Source organism: Mesoplodon mirus, assembly GCF_964341445.2.
Source record: "Mesoplodon mirus genome assembly, chromosome: X".
Classification (NCBI taxonomy): domain Eukaryota; kingdom Metazoa; phylum Chordata; class Mammalia; order Artiodactyla; family Ziphiidae; genus Mesoplodon; species Mesoplodon mirus.
The window spans coordinates 101,480,315-101,495,830 of NC_138981.1; the positions used below are offsets into that span (position 1 = coordinate 101,480,315).

Genomic DNA, 15,516 nt, shown 5'->3' on the forward strand with positions numbered 1-15,516 from the left:
ACATGCAACAATTTGGATGAATCTCAAAGGTATTATGCTATCTAAGTAAAAGAGCCAGACTCATAAGACTAAATAGTGTCTGATTACATTTCTATGACATTCTGGAAAAGGTGAACAAAACCTGTTATAAAAGCTATTATAGGGCTTCCCTGGTGGTGCAGTGGTTGAGAGTCCGCCTGCTGACGCAAGGGACGCGGGTTCATGCGGTCCGAGAAGATCCCACATGCCGCAGAGCGGCTGGGCCCGTGAGCCATGGCCGCTGAGCCTGCGCGTCCGGAGCCTGTGCTCCGCAACGCGAGAGGCCACAACAGTGAGAGGCCCGCGTACCACAAAAAAAAAAAAAAAAAGCTATTATACCAATATTCCATTGCAGAAAGTTAGAGTAAGGCCCTCACTCAAAAACTTAAATATGACAGTAACAGCATTCGCTGTTTCTAGAAAAAACAACCACCACCTTTTGATAATGCCTGCATCTATCCATTCAGTACTTTAGAGTTAATAAAGCATTTTCACAAATGTCATCTCACTTGAGTTATTACAAAATACCTCACGAGCAAAGAAAAAATACCCTCACAGCATTCCAGCAGCCACGTTCACAGGAAGCTGCAAACCCTAATGACCACCATGAGATAAGCCCTGAGCACAATTAAGAAGTAGAGATTGTCAAACCCCAAACTACATTTTCTTTCCTTCCCCTGAGTGACACTTAACCCAAAGGTAAAATTAAGTCAGTCCCAGATAGTACAACAGACCAGATTCAATGATAAGGCTGTGGTGTCCCCAAGCAGAAGCACCTCTGGAGGAAGGAAACGGAAACGGAGAGGTGTATACAAGCATTTGCACACATTCACATTCATTCCAACCCACAGCTGCTGAGAGGAAACAGGCTGTCTCTTTTCTAAGGTCCATTTGATTCTGAAGATGTCTCCGTAGAGAGTGTGCCTCACAAAATAACAGTAACCTTTTTCTACTATTCCCAGTGCGGCCCCTTCTTCCTTAGTACTGGGCCTTTGTTCCTCGCATCCCCTCTTTCTGGGATATGCTTTGATTAATACAACGCCACTTCCTCCACCACAAGGCAGAAATTTAAGCCCCACCCATCCTTAAGGACCAGCCCCAAACTTCCCCAATTGCCCAAGCATAAGTCATCACTCCCTGCTGATTTCCACTGCATGCTGCTTAGCTTTCTCTTACAGAATTGCTCTCAATCTGCCTTATCTCATAGATGTCTGAGCATTTCCAGTCTTAAACACCTCAAGAGCAAAGGCGTAGCCTTGTTCATCTGGGAGCTGCCACAATAGCTAGCAGTTTACCTTGTTCTTCAGTTGGCCCTTGGTATCCTCTGATGTGAACCCCACGGAAACAGAGGAGAGACTGTATTCACTGCACTAGGCCATTTTGTATAAGGGGCTTGAGCATCCAAGGATTTGGGTATCTGTGGGGGGCCCTGGAACCAATCCCTTGCAGATCTGAGGGACGACCGTATACACAGTAAGCTCTCAGCACTTTCGTGGAACTGCATCTGTGTACGAGTGTGTCACATGATTCCAAAAAGCGCCAGATAAAAAGGAAACACAGAGGTAGACCTGAAAAGCAAAATACTCAAAATAATAAAGCACATTTTTTTTTTTTTTTTGCGTTACATGGGCCTCTCACTGTTGTGGCCTCTCCCGCTGCGAAGCACAGGCTCTGGACGTGCAGGCTCAGCGGCCATGGCTCACGGGCCCAGCTGCTCCGCGGCGTGTGGGATCTTCCCGGACCGGGGCACGAACCTGTGTTCCCTGCATCGGCAGGCGGACTCTCAACCACTGTGCCACCAGGGAAGCCCCAGCACAAATATTTTTTCCTGTATTAGTCGGAGGTCTCCAGAGAAAAGAAGCAATAATATATATATATATATATATATATATATATATAGATATAGATATAGATATATTGATACATATACCTTTATAAGATATAGTATATATAAAATACATAGTATAATATAGAGAGAAGTAAAATAGTATGTTATATATCTATATATTATAAAGATATGCTATATATTATAAAATATACATTTCATATTATACATAAATATATAACATATCTATACTTTTTAAATATATTTTATTATTTTTTAATACACACACATACACACACACACACATACACATTTTAAGGAACTGGCTCACAATTGTGAAGGCTGGCAGGCTGGAGACCCAGAGAAGAGATGATATTGAAGCTTGGGCTGGAAGGTAGTCTCGGGGGTGGGGGGAGCAGAATTCTCCTTTCTTAGGAGTAGAACAATCTTTTTTTTTTCTTTTTTAACTTTTTATTTTATATTGGCATATAGCCGATTAACAATGTTGTGATAGTTTCAGGTGCACAGCAAAGGAACTCAGCCATACAGATACATGTATCCATTCTTCCCCCCAAACTCCCCTCCCATCCAGGCTGGCACATGACATAGAGCAGAGTTCCCTGTGCTATACAGTAGGTCCTTGTTGGTTTTAGGGGTAGATCAATCTTTTTCTATTAAGACCTTCAAATGATTTGATAAGAGCCACCCACATGTAATCCGCTTTACTCAGAGTCTACTGATTTACATGTTAATCTCGTCTAAATAATACCTCCAAAGAAACACCTAGAATATAATGTTTGACCAAACGGCCAAACTGACACATAAAATTAACCATAGCATCTCCTTTTCTCTACACACTACTCCACACCTCTCTCCTGCCAGCCCTTCTCCCCAGTGCTACCACTATAGTATGAGCCACATACTTTAAAGAGAAAGTTTTATCTAAGGCAAGCTATACAAGCTCAAGCTAAGTTCTAACTAAATGATAATGTTCCAGAAGCCCAAGTGACACCATATAAACCAAACAAATTATCCAATGATGAAAATGTTCAAAAGCTCTTTTAAAGGTTGCTGATAAACCCAAATTGTATGTAACAACTTAGATCGCAATATATGTTAATTTTGCTACATTGCAGCACATTAAAAAAAAAAACAAATACAGAAGAGTTCGTTTCAAAATAACCTTACTCCTAGAACACACCACAACATTCTCTTCCTATGCTGCTCTTTCTAAATAAGTGAGTTGAGTGACCTCAACTGAAACTGAGGTTTCCACATATCAAGAAGAAACAGAAGAGAGAAAAACTGTTACAAAATGAACTGTATTAATAATCTTAAATGCTAAAATATTCTAATGCTCCAATAAAACAGAAAATTAGAAACTGTCAACTATTTCAACTAAGAAGTTTTATGCCTTTTTCCACAAATATCTTATGACACAGAGGCAGCATCTAGCAGACTCTTACTCTCTCCACCAAACTCTGAACTTTTAGCAAAGCACGTCCAATCTTCAGTTAGTATTTCTCCTAATAGTAAGGAAGATCACATTCAAATTTATTAATTCAACATATATTCATTGAGTGCTTACTACATGTGAGGTACTGTGGACAATGCAAAGATGTCTCCAGTGGAGAAGACTGGCAAAAGCATCATTTCAAAATAGTGCAGTGGGGCTTCCCTGGTGGCACAGTGGTTGGGAATCTGCCTGCCAATGCAGGGGGCAGGGGTTCGAGCCCTGGTCTGGGAAGATCCCACATGCCGCGGAGCAACTAAGCCCTGAGCCACAACTACTGAGCCTGCGCGTCTGGAGCCAGTGCTCCACAACGGGAGAGGCCGCGATAGTGAGAGGCATGTGCACCGTGATGAAGAGTGGCCCCCGCTCGCAGCAACTGAAGAAAGCCCTCGCACAGAAACGAAGACCCAACACAGCCATAAAAAAAAAAAAATAGTGCAGTGCATGAAACTGCTCTCATCAACCAAGGTCACTAAGAAGTTCTAGTAGGTACATTCAAGTCAGTGAGCATGTTCACTCCTTTTTGACCTGGCATCCCTGCAGCTTGACGCTGAAGACCACTCTAAACAACTCTTTCTTCCTAAATCCACTCACTCTTCACCTTCTGGTTTTCCTCACGCCACTATTTTAGATCTCCACTTCCTCTGCCCAGTTCTATCTACAATGTTGGTGGTTCCGTTAATCTGGTCTCATATTTCTGCCCTTCTCCCTTTATATACCCTCCTTAGGCAGTCAATCTCACGCATCCCCTTGGCTTCAAGAAGCACCTGTTTGCTGACAACTTCTAAAATAAGTTTTTTTAAACATTGGTTTTATTTTTAAATTATTTTTTATTATGGTATAAAACACATAATGTAAAATTATTGTATTTTTTTTAATCCAAGACCTCTTCTGAGAGCCAGAGCCACATATCCAACTGTCTACTAGGTAACTTGGATGGCACAAAAGTGCCTTGATTTTAACATGTTTAGGATTTATTTAACTCTTCATCCTATCGACATGATTTGATCCGCGCCCCCCCATTGTATTCTCTGGCACTAGGGATGGCATATCTTCTGCCAAGCAAGTACAAGCCAGAAATCTGGGCTGCAGCCCTTATTCCTTCCCACTTTCTCACTCCTTCATGCATTCAAGTTGTGAAGCCTTCAGCTGGCTTTTTTTTTTTTTTTTTTTTTTGCGGTACTCCGGCCTCTCACTGCTGTGGCCTCTCCCGCTGCGGAAAACAGGCTCCAGACGCGCAGGCTCAGCGGCCATGGCTCACGGGTCCAGCCGCTCCGCAGCATGTGGGATCTTCCCGGACCGGGGAACGAACCTGTGTCCCCTGCATCAGCAGGCAGACTCTCGACCACTGCGCCACCAGGGAAGCCCCATTCTTTTTTTTTTTTTTTTTTTTTTTGCGGTATGCGGGCCTCTCACTGTTGTGGCCTCTCCCGTTGCGGAGCACAGGCTCCGGACGCGCAGGCTCAGCGGCCATGGCTCACGGGCCCAGCCACTCCGCGGCATGTGGGATCCTCCCGGACCGGGGCACAAACCTGTGTCCCCTGCATCGGCAGGCGGACTCTCAACCACTGCGCCACCAGGGAAGCCCCTTCAGCTGGCTTTTAAATCCATCCCTCCTCCTCCATCTTTATTCTATTAGACATCAGATTTGACACTTATCTATAGCTTAGATTACAGTATCGGCTTTCTAACTAATCTAATCTCTGGACTTTCCTTCCTTCAATTCTTTCCACAAATGGTAGCCTCAGTAATATTGCTAAAAGGCCATTCTGAAGGCATTTTTCTGCTAAACAATACTGCAGTGGCTCTCCACTGTCTTCAAGTACAAAATCTAAACTCTTTGGAGTTATGTATAAGCCTTTCAGTGAGGACCTGGTCACTTGCGAATTCTCATCACTCTTCACCCCCAGCACACAAACTGAGTTCCTTGCCCTAGTTTATGTTTTATCTCCCTTATATGGCTCCCTCAGCCCAGAATGACCCCTCCTTCCCCCACTTTGCCTAGTTAACTCCTACACATTGTCTAATAAAGTCTAAAATCAGTCTTTATCGCCTCTGAGAAGCTTTAAGGACACAAGCACATCAACTAGAGTGTACTGTGCTTGGGAGAAAAGCAAGGATCTGAGACACTGAAACAATAAACTACATACACCATCTAAACAGCTCACCAATCCAACAGGAGGGACCAGTAGTCCTCAAAGCATTATCTTCTCCCATACTGTTCGCATGTGTAGTGCATTCCATCAGTAACTCTCAATACATGGAGAGGCTAGAAGGGAAGCGGAAGCCTAGATAGAGAAAATTAAAAGTATACGTGGTAGGGCAGGGGAGCAGAAAGAAAAGAAAGAGAACCAGCCACACAAACCCAAGTATATCTTACCAAACTTTTATGCTGAGAGTTGGCGGAGGCAATGGGGTGAATAAAAAAGAATTTACTAGAACCCAGTCTTCATACATATATAATAATTATGGGCACAAAGTTTTTACATGGAGTTTACAAATTGATGAGAAGTTCTTAAAAAATCACCAGTGGAAAATGTTTGCCATGGTCCTAAATTCAATGGCCTGCTTGAAGTACACTTACCATAATGGTAAGGCCATCAGCCCCAATGAGTTCATATACCAAGCACTAGCATAATCCAAAGGAGTAGAACATCCATGGAAAATATCCTGGCAGTCTGCATGATAAGTGAAGAAAAAGCAGTTTATTAAGAACAATACAGTGGAACTGTTACAGCAGAACGATGCCAGGAAATTTATTTCACTAGGTGAAATACGTATGAACACCTGCTGCCAGGTCAGACTCATAAATATGCATTTGAAGAGGTTCTTTCTGGATCCTTTGAGAACCAGTTTTTTCTCAACCTACAAGGGTGGCTAAACTGAAAAGAGCTGACAGATTTATGGTTGAGGTTTCACTCCACAAACAAACCTTTAGGTAGAACCAACATTTCAGCTAAGGTCATAGTGTCCTTTTGCATCAAAGACAGTCCAAAGAAGAAACAGCTTGTAGCAGTTTATATAGGTAGAACATTTCAGTAATTCAGCAGATTACCAGGTCTGTGACTTTAATAAGAACCTCAAGTGGAAAAAATCAGGAAATACAGGACCAGGAGGCCAGAAAAGTGGCTTTGTTTCTAACCTTCACTCTGCTAAAAGGTATAATGCTGAAAAAGTTACTTCAACTATCAGGAACTCCATTTCCTTATCTATAAAGTGTACTGAGGGTGGGAAGGGACAACCTAAAACATCTTGTAAGTTCCCTTGTGACTTTGAAACTATATGATTTGATCTACAGTGATCTCCCTGACAGATACACAATGGGGTGGCACAGAAACAGGCAAATATGAAAATTATCAGCAAGGATGAGGAACAGGCAGTGATGGCTGGTAGAAGGGAGTAAAAATTATATAAGGAAGGTGGATACACTGTCTGAGCAGCCAACTTAATATTGTTAGTTAGGAAGCCATGACCATTGTTTTCCAAACACCCCTTCCCCCAACTTTCAGAATTACTTCCTCCATTCTTTTAAGACTTTCTTATGGTTAGAGGCATTTGGGGAATTGCAAATACTGTGGTTGCTACCCTCAACAGATGGCGTTGAACTTCCACTCAATCTACTGTCATTTCCACAGCCAGGTGTGTGAAGGGAGGATGCTATTGCGGGAAAAAAGAGAAAGAAGAAGCAGAGTAAATAGAGACTTCTTCTCCTTCTGACCACAACATGATAAAAGTTTCAATTCACCAGGAAGGTAAAACAATCCTAAACTTTTATGCACTTAATACATAGCCTGAAAATATATAAAGCAAAACTAACTGAATAGCAGTAGGAAACTGAAAAATTCACCTATTACTATGGAATATTTTAAACCATCTCTCTCAGTAACTGACAGAACAAGCAGACAAAAATAACCTAGTAAGGTTATACATAATTTGAATAATATTATCAAGTTTAATCTATTGGGCATACATAGAACATTATTTCAGCAAATGACGAGAACACCTTTTCACAATCACAGACACAACATTTGTAAAACTAGACCACGTACTGGGCTACAAAGTAAGTCTCAACAAATATTCAAAGGACTGAAATCAGAGTATATTCTCTAATCAATATGCAATTATGCTAAAAATCAGTAATAAGTGATAACCAAAAATATGTTTGAATATTAAGAAAAACTTCTAAACAACATATACGGTCAAAGGAACACAAAACAACAGAAGACCAAGAAAATTGAAAGCTGATTTGTTGGGTTGTGGGCTTTTTTAGCCAACTAATAGTGACAGGGCTTCCCTGGTGGCACAGTGGTTGAGAGTCTGCCTGCCGATGCAGGGGACACGGGTTCATGCCCCGGTCCGGGAAGATCCCACATGCCGCGGAGCGGCTGGGCCCGTGAGCCATGGCCGCGAAGCCTGTGCGTCCGGAGCCTGTGCTCCGCAATGGGAGAGGCCACAACACTGAGAGGCCAGAGTACCACAAAAATAAATAAATAAATAAATAAAAATAAAAAATAATACTGACAAACATCTGGCAAAAAGACTGAGATAACATGAACATGTTAGGAATAAAACCGAACATTACAAATGTTGCAGAGATTAAAAAGATAACAAGAAAGGTTATGAAGAAACAGATACTGATGAAATCATAAACTGATGAAATCTCTTTGGGGGCAATGAAGCAATATATAAATTAAAATGAAAAATTACACATACTTTTTTTTAACATGTTTATTGGAGTATAATTGCTTTACAATGGTGTGTTAGTTTCTGCCTTATAACAAAGTGAATCAGCTATACATATATGTATATCCCCAAATCTCATCCCTCTTGCGTCTCACTCCCACCCTCCCTATCCCACCCCTCTAGGTGGTCACAAAGCACCGAGCTGATCTCCCTGTGCTATGCAGCTGCTTCCCACTAGCTATTTTACATTTGGTAGTATATATAAGTCCATGCCACTCTCTCACTTCGTCCCAGCTTACCCGTCCTCCTCCCCGTGTCCTCAAGTCCATTCTTTACACCTGTGTCTTTATTTCTGTCCTGCTCCTAGGTTCTTCAGAACCTTTTTTTTTAAGATTCCATATATATGTGTTAGCATACAGTATTTATTCTTCTCTTTCTGACTTGCTTCACTCTATATGACAGTCTCTAGATCCATCCACCTCACTACAAATAACTCAATTTCGTTTCTTTTTATGGCTGAGTACTATTCCATTGTATACATGTACCACATCTTCTTTATCCATTCATCTGTCCTTGGACACTTAGGTTGCTTCCATGTCCTAGCTATTGTAAATAGAGCTGCAATGAACATTGTGGTCCATGACTCTTTTTGAATTATGGTGTTCTCAGGGTATATGCCCAGTAGTGGGATTGCTGGGTCAAATGGTAGTTCTACTTTTAGTTTTTTTAGGAACGTCCATATTGTTCTCCATAGTGGCTGTATCAATTTACATTCCCACCAACAGTGCAAGAGGGTTCCCTTTTCTCCACACCCTCTCCAGCATTTATTGTTTGTAGATTTTTTGATGATGGCCATTCTGCCTGATGTGAGGTGATACCTCATAGTAGTTTTGATTTGCATTTCTCTAATGATTAGTGATGTTGAGCATTCTTCCATGTGTTTGTTGGCAATCTGAATATGTTCTTTGGAGAAATATCTATTTATGACTTCTGCCCATTTTGGGATTGGGTTGTTTGTTTTTTTGATATTGAGCTAAATGAGCTGCTTGTAAATTTTGGAGATTAATCCTTTGCTTCATGTGCAAATATTTTCACCCATTCTAAGGGTTGTCTTTTCATCTTGTTTATGGTTTCCTTTGCTGTGCAAAAGCTTCTAAGTTTCATTAGGTCCCATTTGTTTATTTTTGTTTTTATTTCCATTTCTCTAGGAGGTGGGTCAAAAAGAATCTTGCTGTGATTTATGTCATACAGTGTTCTGCCTATGTTTTCCTCTAAGAGTTTTATATTGTCTGGCCTTACATTTAGATCTTTAATCCATTTTGAGTTCATTTTTGTGTATGGTTTTAGGGAGTGTTCTAATTTCATTCTTTTATATGTAGCTGTCCAGTTTTCCCAGCACCACTTACTGAAGAGGCTGTCTTTTCTCCATTGTATATTCTTACCTCCTTTGTCAAAAATAAGGTGACCATATGTGCGTGGGTTTATCTCTGGGCTTTCTACCCTGTTCCATTGATCTATACTTTGGTTTTTGTGCCAGAACCATACTGCCTTGATGACTGTAGCTTGGTAGTATAGTCTGAAGTCTGGGAGCCTGATTCCTCCAGCTCCATTTTTCTTTCTCAAGGTTGCTTTGGTTATTCAGGGTCTTTTGTGTTTCCATACAAATGGTGAAATTTTTTGTTCTAATTCTGTGAAAAATGCCATTGGTAGTTTCATAGGGATTGCACTGAATCTGTAGATTGCTTTGGGTAGTATAGTCATTTCCACAATGTTGATTCTTCCAATCCAAGAAAATGGTGTATCTTTCCATCTGTTTATATCATCTTTAATTACTTTCATCAGTGTCTTATAGTTTTCTGCATACAGTTCTTTTGACTCCTTAGGTAGGTTTTTTCCTAGGTATTTTATTCATTTTGTTGCAGTGGTAAATGGGAGTGTTTCCTTAATTTCTCTTTCACATTTTTAATCATTAGAGTATAGGAAGGCAAGAGATGTCTGTGCATTAATTTTGTATCCTGGTACTTTACCAAATTCATTGATTAGCTCTAGTAGTTTTCTGGTAGCATCTTTAGGATTCTCTATATATAGTATCATGTCATCTGCAAACAGTGACAGCTTTACTTCTTCTTTTCCGATTTGGATTCCTTTTATTTCCTTTTCTTCTCTGATTGCTGTGGCTAAAACTTCCAAAACTATGTTGAATAATAGTGGTGAGAGTGGACAACCTTGTCTTGTTCCTGATCTTAGAGAAAATGGTTTCAGTTTTTCACCATTGAGAACGATGTGGGCTATGGGTTTGTCATATATGGCCTTTATTATGCTGAGGAAAGTTCCCACTATTTCTACTTTCTGGAGTGTTTTATCATAAATGGGGGTTTAATTTTGCTGAAAGCTTTTTCTGCATCTATTGAAACGATCATATGGTTTTCTCCCTCAATTTGTTAATATGTTTTATCCCATTGACTGATTTAAGTATACTGAAGAATCCTTGCATTCCTGGAATAAACCCCACTTGATCATGGTGTATGATCCTTTTAATGTGCTGTTGGATTCTGTTTGCTAGTATTTTGCTGAGGATTTTTGCATCTAAGTTCATCAGTGATATTGGCCTGTAGTTTCCTTTCTTTGTGACATCTTTGTCTGGTTTTCATATCAGGGTGATGGTGGCCTCATAGAATGAGTTTGGGAGTGCTCTTCCCTCTGCTATATTTTGGAAGAGTTTGAGAAGGATAGGTGTTAGCTCTTCTCTAAATGTTTGATAGAATTCACCTGTGAAGCCATCTGGTCCTGGGCTTTTGTTTGTTGAAAGATTTTTAATCACAGTCTCAATTTCAGTGCTTGTGATTGGTCTGTTCATATTTTCTATTTCTTCCTGGTTCAGTCTTGCAAGTTTGTGCTTTTCTAAGAATTTGTCCATTTCTTACATGTTGTCCCTTTTATTGGCATATAATTGCTTGTAGTAATCTCTCATGATCCTTTATATTTCTGCAGTATCAGTTGTTACTTCTCCTTTTTCATTTCTAATTCTGTTAATTTGAGTCTTCTCCCTTTTTTTCTTGATGAGTCTGTGTAATGGTTTATCAATTTTGTTTATCTTCTCAAAGAACCAGCTTTTAGTTTTATTGGTCTTTGCTATTCTTTCCTTCATTTCTTTTTCATTTATTTCTGATCTGATATTTATGATTTTTTTCCTTCTGTTAACTTTGGGGGGTTTTTTTGTTCGTCTTTCTCTAATTGCTTTAGGTGTAAGGTTAAGTTGTTTATTTGAGATGTTTCTTGTTTCTTGAAGCAGGATTGTATTGCTATAAACTTCCCTCTTAGAACTGCTTTTGTTGTATCCCATAGGTCTTGGGTCATCGTGTTTTCATTGTCATTTTTTTCTAGGTAATTTTTGATTTCCTCTTTGATTTCTTCAGTGACCTCTTGGTTCTTAAGTACTGTAGTGTTTAGCCTCCATGTGTTTATATTTTTTACAGATTTTTTCCTGTAATGGATATGTAGTCTCATAGCATTGTGGTTGGAAAAGATACTTGAAATAATTTAAATTTTCTTAAATTTACCAAGGCTTGATTTGTGACCCAAGATATGATCTATCCTGGAGAATGTTCCATGAGCACTTGAGAAAAATGTGTATTCTGTTGTTTTTGAATGGAATGTCCTATAAATATCAATTAAGTCCATCTTGTTTAATGTATCATTTAAAGCTTGTGTTTCCTTATTTATTTTCATTTTGGATGATCTGTCCATTGGTGAAAGTGGGGTGTTAAAGTCCCCTACTATGAATGTGTTACTGTCTATTTCCCCTTTTATGGCTGTTAGTATTTGCCTTATGTATTGAGGTGCTCCTATGTTGGGTGCATAAATATTTATAATTGTTATATCTTCTTCTTGGATCGATTCCTTGATCATTATGTAGTGTCCTCCTTTGTCTCTTATAACAGTCGTTATTTTAAAGTCTATTTTGTCTTATATGAGAATTGTTGCTCCAGCTTTCTTTTGATTTCCATTTGCATGGAATATCTTTTTCCATCCCCTTACTTTCAGTCTGTATGCGTCCCTAGGTCTGAAGTGGGTCTCTTGCGGACAGCATATATACGGGTCTTGTTTTTGTATCCATTCAGCCAGTCTATGTCTTCTGGTGGGAGCATTTAATCCATTTACTTTTAAGGTAATTATCGATATGTATGTTCCTATTCCCATTTTCTTAATTGTTTTGGGTTCGTTATTGTAGGTCTTTTCCTTCTGTTGTGTTTCTTGCCTACAGAAGTTCCTTTAGCATTTGTTGTAAAGCTGGTTTGGTGGTGCTGAATTCTCTTAGCTTTTCTTGTCTGTAAAGGTTTTAATTTCTCCGTCAAATCTGAATGAGATCCTTGCTGGGTAGAGTAATCTTGGTTGTAGGTTTTTCTCCTTCATCACTTTAAATATATCTTGCCACTCCCTTCTGGCTTGGAGAGTTTCTGCTGAAAGATCAGCTGTTAACCTTATGGGGATTTCTTTGTATGTTATTTGTTGCTTTTCCCTTGCTGCTTTTAATATGTTTTCTTTGTATTTAATTTTTGATAGTTTGATTAGTATGTGTCTTGGCGTGTTTCTCCTTGGTTTTATCCTGGATGGGACTCTCTGCACTTCCTGGGCTTGACTGACTATTTCCTTTCCCATATTAGGGAAGTTTTCAACTATAATCTCTTTAAATATTTTCTCAGTCCCTTTTTCTCTTCTTCTTCTGGAACCCCTATAATTCGAATGTTGGTGCATTTAATGTTGTCCCAGAGGTCTCTGAGACTGTCCTCTGTTCTTTTCATTCTTTTTTCTTTATTTTGCTCTGCATCAGTTATTTCCACTATTTTATCTTCCACCTCACTTATCCGTTCTTCTGCCTCAGTTATTCTGCTATTGATTCCTTCTAGAGAATTTTTAATTTCATTTATTTTGTTGTTCATCATTGTTTGTTTGCTCTTTAGTTCTTCTAGATCCTTGTTAAATGTGTCTTGCATTTTCTCCATTCTATTTCCAAGATTTTGGATCATCTTTAGTATCATTATTCTGAATTCTTTTTCAGGTAGACTGCCTATTTCCTCTTCATTTGTTTGGTCTGGTGGGTTTTTACCTTGCTCCTTCAACTGCTGTGTGTTTCTCTGTCTTCTCATTTTGCTTATGTTACTGTGTTTGGGGTCTCCTCTTTGCAGGCTGCAGGTTCGTAGTTCCCGTTGTTTTTGGTGTCTGCCCCCAGTGGCTAAGGTTGATTCAGTGGGGTGTGTAGGCTTCCTGGTGGAGGGAACTAGTGCCTGTGTTCTGGTGGGTAAGGCTGGATCTTATCTTTCTGGTGGGCAGGTCCACGTCTGGTGGTGTGTTTTGGGGTGGACTTATTATGATTTTAGGCAGCCTCTCTGCTCATGGGTGTGGTTGTGTTCCTGTCTTGCTAGTTGTTTGGCATAGGGTGTCCAGCACTGTAGCTTGCTGGTCATTGAGTGGAGCTGGGTCATAGCCTTGAGATGGAGATCTCTGGGAGACCTTTCGCCATTTGATATTACGTGGAGTTGGGAGGTCTCTGGCGGACCAATGTCCTGAACTCAGCTCTCCCACCTTAGAGGCACAGTCCTGACACCCAGCCAGAGCACCAAGACCGCATCAGCTACACGGCTCAGAGATGTGGCTAGATAAAACTGTACTTCTAATTTTCTCCAAACAGTTTTGACCTATGCTTCCATCTCATGAATTTCAAGACCGTATTAAACTGATGCATATTTTCATAAATCCGGACCCTGGGGAACTCAACCTGCCATCAGATGCCCTTGCCATCTCCCCCACTAGACTCTCCAAGGGCAGCCTCCAGGTCTGATGGAAAACACAGTGGCCCCAGGATCAGGGAATCCAAGTTCAAGCCCCAGTTCATTCTAAGTAATTTGTTACCTTTCTTGGGTCTCTCAACATCTCTAGGCTTCAGTTTCTTCTCCAAACTGAAAGGGTTGATATATATGGTCACATTCAACTCTGAATACTTTAGTATCTGAAGTTAAATTTTATCTATGTGGCCATCAATGGACCTTTCTACACCTTTATCAGTGGACCTCAACTGAGCAGGAAGGGAAGCTTTGCCCCTGCTATTATTTTCAAGCCATGCTCTCTAGCTCCCTTAAGAGGAATACAACAGAAAAGATAAAGTAAAATCACAGTAAGACACTAAAGTACTGAGGAAATTTACTGTTAAAGCAGAAAGCCTTTGAATCAATCAAATCTCTATTTATGGTATTAAGGCATGTAAAACAATAATGTGTGCCGATATTATACGTCTCCAAAGGATTTTAACAAGAACTGTGTGCTTGCTACTCAACTGATGCTGTAATAACATGCAAGTTTAATCACTACTTAAGCATTATAATCACATTACTTAATTCAGTATAACACTGAGTCCTGCATCCTAACTCCAAGATTTTATTCTCTGTGAAATCTATGTCATCTATACATCCCTCCGTTTTTATTGCCCTTCTCTCAAACTGTTTTTATTTTTTAAGGTAAGTTAATTCTTAAAGGTATAACAGACTTTTGTCTGTGTGGTAAATGTTTCTTAGAGTTAGCACTTTGCCTTACAAACTAAAGAGATTTTGCCTATATAAAGATACCTTTATGTAATATTACTACCAAAGTAGCAAAGGTGGCATAAAAAGCCCTCCAAATTCTCTGTTGTGCTAAGTCCCCAATTTCAAGTTTTGATATGTAATTAAACCTTAATAACTAACAAGAATTCACAAAGGCCAAAAATAAGTCAAACTTCTGCTGCTGGAACGATAAAGTACATGTGCTTTTCCCTATTACTCCTACAAAGCACAGCTAAAAACCATTATATATAAAACATTATATATATGGACATTATATATAAAACAAATACAAGAAAGCTCTAAAAGGTGGAGAGAAGAGGCAAACTGGCTAGGGATCTCAAGACTAAAGGAACAACACAGTAGTGAGTCCCCTGAGTTTTCTTTTGACCTCATATATTCCAGACATGAAGCTGAAGAAACTGGCAACCTCAAAATGAGAATGAGCTCAGAGAATAAAGAAGCCCTAAGAAAGGCCTGCTCTCTCTAGCCAAGGGACCAGGAAAGGGGCAGCTCAGCAGTACAGAACACTTATAGCCAATAACCACTCTACTTCAGCCAAACACCACAGAGAAAAATGTGACTATACCCACATCACCAAAGGCTTAAGGGAGCCTAAACTTGCACCCTCACCCAGTTGCAATGAGGCACACCTCTCCCTCCTGGCTGGGATGGTGTCAGAGGAGGACTTTCACCATTGCCCAGTGGTAATATGGCCATCACCCTTCATTTTGTCAGTGGAAGCCATGTAGGGAGCAATACCAAGGCATTCCTACCCCTCTCAGTCAGGGAGGTATCACTGGAGGTCTAGTGGGGAACCAGTATTCCCACCCTCACCCATCAGTAATGAGGAACCACCCCCTCAAGTGTCAACAGAGATCAAC

The 15,516-nt window shown here is 40.1% G+C and overlaps 1 protein-coding gene across 2 annotated transcripts in view; it reads right to left on the reverse strand.

Annotated features, from left to right (window-relative positions):
* KLHL13 (kelch like family member 13) overlaps window positions 1-15,516 on the reverse strand; it is a gene marked incomplete at its 5' end in the record, with an annotated part of 191,328 nt that overhangs the window by 147,807 nt on the left and 28,005 nt on the right. The window contains one exon of one of the 2 annotated variants that reach the window (XM_082610143.1): window positions 5,525-5,562. The exons of the other annotated variant lie outside the window; for it this stretch is intronic. Of the gene's footprint in view, window positions 1-5,524; window positions 5,563-15,516 lie in introns of those variants that run through there. 2 annotated transcript variants of the gene reach the window in all.